Source organism: Musca domestica, unplaced genomic scaffold, assembly GCF_030504385.1.
Source record: "Musca domestica strain aabys unplaced genomic scaffold, Musca_domestica.polishedcontigs.V.1.1 31, whole genome shotgun sequence".
Taxonomy (NCBI): Eukaryota; Metazoa; Arthropoda; class Insecta; order Diptera; family Muscidae; genus Musca; species Musca domestica.
The window spans coordinates 5,472,480-5,481,224 of NW_026712309.1; the positions used below are offsets into that span (position 1 = coordinate 5,472,480).

General features: G+C 35.8%; 1 protein-coding gene across 2 annotated transcripts in view; it reads right to left on the reverse strand.

The window, feature by feature from the left end:
- Positions 1–8,085, reverse strand: part of LOC101887672 (kinesin-like protein unc-104) — an 89,479-nt gene extending 81,394 nt beyond the window's left edge. For both annotated transcript variants that reach the window (XM_059124949.1, XM_059124950.1), the window contains exon 1: positions 7,178–8,085. The gene's annotated coding sequence lies outside the window, so the exon portion shown is untranslated. The remainder of the gene's footprint in view (positions 1–7,177) is intronic.
- Positions 8,086–8,745: the final 660 nt, after the last annotated feature.

The following is an 8,745-nucleotide window of genomic DNA, read 5'->3' on the forward strand; positions in this document are numbered from 1 at the left end:
CTCCCACAACTGGTTAAAATTTTGAATAACCGTGACGTGCATAAAAGGTGAAATGAACATCCGATTCTTTTCAAACGTGACAAAACCTAATATTTTAAAAATTATATCAGACTTAGATCAGATGTGAAATTTACAATATTGGCCCACCTCTTCAGAACTTCCTCCATAAGGCGTCAACAGTTTGAATAATCATAACGAAAGACTGGTGGTATACATCTGTCAGCAGATGATACTATTTATTATGATGTGTACCCTTTGCAGCCGTAGGACAGAAGGTATAAAAAGTGAAGGAAGAAGCCTCAAATTAAAAAGTTAAAAACATTAAGGCTGGGCCGAACTTTTAACACCCTCCACTTTAGGGTAAAGGAAGCATTTTTTAGATATATTCATGGGAAAATGTGCCAAAAATCATCAAAATACCGAATATCTGAAAGTACCGCTATATGGGGCTATACAAAAACGTGGACCTATACATACAATGTTTCTCCACCGGACCTAGAACCCATTATGACCAACAAATACGATTTTTTAGACAAATCCGTGAAAAAATGTGGCAAAATAATCAAAATACCGAATATCGGGAGGTACCGTTATATGGGGGTTATACCAAAACGTGGACCCATACATACAATGATTACCAACCCCCCCCCTCCCCCCCTTCCAAGGTGGAGGGTATAAAAATTTTGTCAAATAAGTTTCTTTCCTATGCAGAATTTTCTGCCTCACCATATCTCTTATGGCTATAATACAAAAAAGAAATATATATCAGTTCACTTACGAATCTGTGGTTCCATCCCCTAAAGTCGGCGTTTTCCACATCCTCGAAAAATCCCTACCATTCTTAGCATACATCCCTCGCTTAATTTGATAAAACTCAATACTGTTATGGTAATAAAAAATGACGTTAGTCTGTGTTTTTTTCTGTTCTTTTTTTGCTTTTCCATAGGGAGGGTTATTCACTCTCCATGAATGAATGAATGGATGGTCGGGATGTTTGGATATTGAAGAATACTTGGGTATCCAAATACAAAGTGTTTGTTGTATATGTTCGCTTGTTATTGCTGTTGCTATTGTTGCTTTTAAATTGTGCAGGATGACTCATTCGCAACCAGCACGCACTTTCGGTTGGAGCACGAATGTACCACAACAACACCACCAAACACATATAGAGCAATCATTTCTACTATGCGAGGGGGAATATTAGACATAAGGACACGGTAGCTATGGCGTGTGTGTGTGTGTGGGGGGGGGGTAAACGGGTGACGGGACGAATGGACGGACGAATGTAAAACTATTTTTGCTGCTCCTTCCTTCCAGTGGCAGTTGGATGATTATATGATTTTTCATTTCATTTAAGGAACTTTGAATGAAAAACAAGAAAAAATACTTGTTATTCCACTCTATAAGTATTGAAGAGCCGTATGGGTGTTTGACTTCATCTTGCATGTGTGTGTGTGTGGGGGTTAGAGAAAGCTCTATAATGTGCATGGGAAACTAGCTGACTGTCTTGGCAATAGGATATTTTATACGCTTTATATATAGTGTAGAGTACCATGATATTTTACTCGCTGCCAAGGGTCCATGTGTGCAAACATACTTACATATTTGCTCTCATGTGTATGTAAGTGAGAGTGTGTTCCACTGTTGTTATTGTTGTTGTTGGAAGTACATATTTGATTTCATTATCGTTTAGGGAAGGATTATTTTTATTATTTGTTTTATTTAAATTTATTGCTCTTTCTTTTGGTATATTTTAGTACGCACAACAACAACAGCAAAAACAAACAACAGCGTGATCTGGATTCTTTTGGTTTGAAGAATCTGTTTCGGTGCGATGCTATGGATGCAGAGAATAGGTGAACTTTTGGAAATTGTCCGAATTGAGTCTGTGGAGTGACTACAACGAAAGGGATTATGTTGGGATGTGCTGCAGCAACGTTGACACCAGCGAGTCCACGTCGTTCTCAACTAAGTCATCATTTAAATCGTCGTCGGAGTACGGAACTCCACCACAGTCTACTGGAACATCAACATAGTTTCAACTCTAGATTCTGCACAGTTCTTGCAATTTAGTTGCAACGGATTCCGAAGCTAATCGATGATATAGTGGAATTTATAAATCGAAAGACTATCTTGATCGCAGCGATGCAGGAAACCAATCTCAATGAAAATTGCAGCCTACAATGTTGCTATGGTTACAACGTAATGAGGAAGGATCGCCCCAGAAGTGCAAGTGCAGGATTGGCGTTCCTGTTACACCATTATGTTCAATACTGGACTACCTCGGTTGAAGAAATCTCTAATAACCCATAAATACAATGGGAATTGCAGTCAATGGGGAAAGTGTCGCAGTTTTCCAGACGTAACCCTAGTGTCACCCGGTCTTGTAAATGACGTTATTTGGCAACACGTCATTTTGCTTGGATCAGATCATCTCTCGGTAATCGTCTCCATGAAGATTTCGAACGATTTCATAAACTCTGAACGTCGTACTTTTCTTTGAGAGTTCAAACGGTTCATCAACCTTCGATTCAGATAACTTACCAACCCTTGTGATGTTCGGATAGCAGAAAGGATTTTTCGAGATATCATGAAAGCTGCAGCTCACTATATATCTGCTGGTCAAATAGACGAAATAAATCGTTCCAACCGTTCTGATCCCAGAATCAGTAAATCAACTAAATGTGTGGACGTCAGTCATACGTGGAATTCCGAAACCAGAAGTCCAAAACCCGTAGAGTGAAACAGGGTAGGGTGATATCTTCTAAACTGTTTAATCTCTACCTTTCCTGGATTCCTTGCTCTCAAGACGTCATATAGATCGTAAAGTGTGCAGATGATTGTATGATCATGACGTCAGGTCCTATTTTTAATGACATACAGGGTGAGATGAAAAAACTGCAAACAACTTCAGACTGCTGTCATTTCTAAGCCACTCGTCCGACAGCTGTAAAATTATTCCAGTGACAGCTCATTATATTGTTTACAAGAGTACAAAAGCATTTGGGTAAAAATTATTCAGAAAAAAAGTTATTCGTGATTGAATTGAAGCAAGATAGTGTGATTTCTTTATGGTTCGAGAAAGTAAAGAAGAGAGAAGAGTGGTTACAAAATGAGGTTCGTCGCTTCATTTCCAGGGCACAATGGCCACCAAAATCTCCGGATACCAATCCGTTGGACTATTGTGTCTGGAGTATTTTGGAAAGCCGGGAATGGGCCAAAATACCGCAGAGAAACATTCGGGCAGCGTGTGACGGTTTCATTGGCCGTTTTAAGGCCATAATTCGTGCATTCCGACTTTTTTCCTTCCACTCAATAAAATTTAAAAAAAAAAAATTAAAAACTGCTGGACAACGAATGTTTTCTCATCGGAGTAAGCCATATCGGCAGTTTACCTTTGAGTCTTTTGAGTCTATTTTCTTTCTGTTGCGGTGTAAGTTCTTGCACTTTTACTCCGAGCTCATTTTTCAATAACTGCCGAATGGAATATTGCGATATGTTCAGCTCACGAGCCATTTTTCGGCTACTGCGACGCGGGTTTCGATCAAGTCGCTTCTTTACTTTTCGAACCATTTCTGCTGATGTTCCTGTTTTCTTCCGTCCACCTCTTTGTCGACAGGCTACGCTACCAGTATCACGGTAACGAGCGATGGTCTGAGACACAAAAGATTTATTCACATTTAAATGCTGAATGCACATTTAAATGCTCTAGCGATAGCCACTTGTGGTTTTCCATCCAAATATAACGGATTCACGCTTGAATTCCATCACGAATAACTTTTTGCTGGAAAATTCTCACCAAAATGCTTTTGTACGCTCATAAACAATATAATGAACCGTCACTGGAATGATTTTAACAGCTGTCGGACGAGTGGCTTAGAAATGACAGCAGTCTGAAGTTGGTTGCAGTGTTTTCATCTCACCCTGTATGTTTACATTTTTTATGTGAGATTCTCTAACTCATTTTTCAAGTTACCGACAAAAATCGGTAAAATTAAAATGCTTCCAATTTCGGCAATCAACGAAATTTTTCATCATGTTACCGATAAAAATGAAGTAGTCTTTAGGTCTTACCGATAGCAAGAGGGTTGTCAACTTTAATTTGGACTTTTCATTTTTAAGTTTGCGTTTTAATTTTACAGATGTTTGTCGGTAACTCAAAATGCAATACAGAATCCCACAACAGGGAATTATTATTTGAAATTACTTTATCTTTTTGATTCTACCATGGGGGATGATTTATATTACTAAAATGATACTAAATATAATAATAAATTCATCAAGACTATACTAACTAATTAGCTTTAAATAGTTTCGTTCTAAAATAAATTAGCAATGGAGACTATACGGACACGTGGACCTGCTTACGAAATTTTTTTGTCATAGGCTGTAGTACCCATTACGAACTTTAAATACGAAATTTGTTACAATTCCGTTGAATAATGTCGCACAAATCATAAAAATACCGAGTATTGGGAGGTACCGTCATATAGGGGCTATACGAAGACGTGGGCCTGCATACAAAAATGTTTGTCATAGGCTGTAGTATCCATTACGAAGTCTGGTAAATAATATCGCTTAATTCATGAAAATACCGAATATAGAGAGGTACCGTTATATAAAAGCTATACGAAGACGTGGACCTGCATACAAAATTTTTTGTCGTAGACTGTAGTATCCATTACGAACTTTAAATATGAAATTTGAAATAATTCCCGTAAAAGCGGTCGCCAAAATCATGAAAATACCGAATATCGGGAGGTACCGTTATATAGGGGTTATTCGAAAACGTGGACCGACATGGCCCATTTACGAACTACTAGTAAACTACGCATGTATGCAAAGTTTTAGCATTCTGTCTCAATTCGTTCGAAAGATAGCGTGATTACAATATACAGAAAGACAGACTGACGGGCAGACAGACGGACATGATCGAGAGATCGTCTTAAATTTTACGCTGATCCAGAATATATATACTTTGTAGGGTCTATTATAAATATTTCGAGGAGTTACAAAGGAAATGATAAAGTTTATATACCCTCCATAGAATGTTGGAGGGTATAAAAATCTGTTTTTGTAGTTAAAACTTTTACATTTTTGCAGTTCTGAAACATAACATTAAAAAGGCCTGGTACGTTTCAGGCCTTAGTCCTCTTTCATTATCAAAAGTTTTCCTGTGTAAAATCTATAAAAAAGAAAAGCGCTTAAAAATGTTTCACAAACTTTACAATATAACGTTGGTCAATAAATATTTACAAAGTATTTTAAATTATAACCAGTAAAGAGAGTCTTAAAGTCGGGCGGGGCCGACTTTATGATACCCTACCCCACTTTGCTAATTTAGTAGAGCTCCACATAACGATTAAAAGTTTTTATGGGTGAATTCAATCATACACGCTATGAGTATAGTTATAATTTAAAGTTCAAAGAAGTATGCCGAAGCATTTGTATTTTTTAAATTCGGACTTGTATTGCCCATTTGGTGCACAATTAATTTGAAATCGGATACAAATATATATGGGAGCTATATCCAAATCGGAACCGATCTCGATAAAATTTGGCAAAGATATTTCTGAGCTGTATTTGATATATTTCCCTGAATATCGTTGTTACGGAGTGCATATTACGGCTGTGGGTAACAAACACAACAAATCGGATGAAGAATATATATGGGAGCTATAGCTATATCTGAACCGATCTTCACCAAAATTGGTATACTACTTTCTAGACTCAACTCGGTCGTATGTGCCAAATTCCATCCCATTTGGGCAAATATTAGACGTTTGGTGCACAATCCAAGGTAAATCGGACTATGTTATGTATGGGAGCTATATCAAAATCTTAACCGATCGCGATAAAATTTAGCAAATGTATTTCTGAGCTGTATTTGATAAATTTCACCAAATATTGTTGTTACAGAGTACATATTACGGCTGCGGAGGACAAAAATAACAAATCGGATGAACAATATATATGGGAGCTATAGCTATATCTCAACCGATTACGATCAAATTTGACATACTTATTTTGAGATCCAATCTGATCGTACGTGCAAAATTCCATACTATTCGGACTAATATTACACGTTTGGTGCACAATAAAAGGCAAATCGGACAAAGTTATATATGGGAGCTATATCTAAATTTTGACCGATTATCTTCAATAGGGTTCGTCCTTGGGCCAAACAAATGATTTGTGCAAAATTTCATCTGGATAGGGCAATAAATGCGAACTGTACTTTGTTTACAAAAATACATGGACAGACGGACGGACGGATATGCATAAATCGACTCAGAATGTGATTCTATGCAGATCATCAAAAGGAACTGTGGGTTAATCTCGTTTCCTTTTGCCTGTTACAAACAAATTCGCAAAGACATAATACCCTGACCACCTTGTGGTGTAGGGTATAATTATGTTTTGAGATCTTCATATAATCTGTATTAACAGAAATTACTAATTGTTTTGTTGTTTTTCCATTTTATGCAATTTCAAACCTTTTACTATTTTGATATGTTTTCAGGGCATTGCTTATAACTAGAGATTAAAATAAATTTGACAAAATGTAATTATTGAACCACTCGTTGGAGATTGAATCTAACAATGTTTTGCATAAAACATCTAGATTTATATTTATGGTTCAAAAGTTTCATATTCATTTTACAATTTCGGGCACTAGATAAAGAAAATGAACAAAAAACCTCTTAAACGCTTAATTTTTTTTATTAATAAACAAAATTGATTTTTAAAACATATTAGTCATGCCTTAATGGAATTGATCTCTGTATTATGATGTCAACATACAGCATTTACAGACACACATACACACTCAAATGACAGAAAAATTCTTTTGCCAATAACAAAAAAGAAGTAAATATTATTTTATTGTAGAATCAAGTGGAAAAAATACAAAAAGTTTCATAAAGATTGTGTCCTGTGAAATTCGAGTGGTTGACATACCGGAAAATGCCTTCCACTAGAACAAAATCCACCGAACAACATGAGAAAAATATGCAGAAGAGAAACTATTTTCTAATTGGAATGTGGAATGCGTAGCAACAGTGCAAGAAAGGAGAAGGAAAATCGATTTTTCACCAAGGTAAGATGAAAAATTTTCATAAATTCCTTTCAAATAGATATTTCAAACAATTTTCGGAAAATGTATGCTAAAACTTACCCTGTACGACCAGAATATCCGTATCCAAATGGATGGATTTATTTTATCGACTTCAAAAAGTCCAACACTTTATTTGCGAATGCAAAGTAATTAAAAATCCGTCAAAATTGTATTTCTCTTATCTCTTTTGCAATAGTTTACTTTTATTTACACTGTAGTACGGAAAAATCCACGAGTCCTTTTTGAAATTGTCTTATTGGGAATATCCTTTTTTTTATATATTTTTTAATAATTTTTAATTTCAATCAAAATAATAACAACAATGATTTCACTCCACAGAACCGTAACCGCAGACCGTTTTCAAAGACGAGCAACGTAGTTCTGAATACTGGACAAGTGTATTCGTATCCTTTCTCTCTTTGATTCATATCCTGAGTATATGGATGTGTGCCTGTGGACCGTGTGACTTGTGGAATTTAAGGAAATTGATAGATTTTCTTCCACACACACACTTTCTACTCACAACGCGTATTGTAATATTTTGCGCATTTCTTTCATTGTTTTGTTAAAATAGAGTCCATATTGTGTGGAGATTGTAACAAGTGTGTATGTCACTGGTGGCCCGTACTGAACCTTCCATTCAAATTTAAGATCCACATTACTTTCATATTTGTGATAAGTTCTGCGCAAGTTCTTCTTTGTGCCGTTGGAATTGATTCCTTTTTGTGTTGTTTTGATGATTATGAGTCTATTGTTGTTACGAATTACTTGGGCTCATTTGCTCAAATATTGATGTCAGATGATAGGCTCGTTCAAAAATCCTTTCCGCATCCGAATTTATCCACATATATACATTTTCATCGTATTTATCGTATAGAAATACGCAACTTTTTCTTTATAAACTTTTATAACTTCCACAAGAATGGTAGAGCTGAACCAGATCACAAAGCTCCTGTTGGGAAACTACCGCAGTCAATGTAACAAACAAATAACAATGCGAGACGAAGGTGAAAATCAAAACAAAAACACCGACTATATTAGAGCTCTAAAGATCGAAAGCGGTCTGCTGTAGGGGCTTAGAAATGCAAAACAAACAGCTGATTAATTTTGTTTTGTTTTTTATAGGTATCTATAGTTTAAATTTTGCAGTCTTTGAGAAAATCGATTATCGTTTTAAATTACAGTTTTACAGTCACTGATAAAACTTATAGTTGTGTATATCATGCTCTCACGTACATTTGAACAATGATGTTCACAACCATGATAGCAGAATAATGATAGTCACATCGACACAGCTGCTGGTACAACGAACTTTCAAAATAATTTTGGAATTGAAATTTTTAATAAAAAAAATATTGAAATGTCTTTTCAAATATAAGTAGATTTTTATGTTTTCTTATACGACATTCGGAGGTTATTTGTCCCAGCAGCTGTGTCGATGTGTCTACCTATATTCTTCTACCATGAATGTTCCTAAGCGTTGATGCATCTACCTGTATTCCTCTAAAGTGTTCACAACTGAATAATATGCACAAATTAACTTGTGACTACCACGATCTTTTAATTTATATAATAACATCCGAATGACGTCGTATAAGAAAACATATAAAAATCTACTTATATTTCAA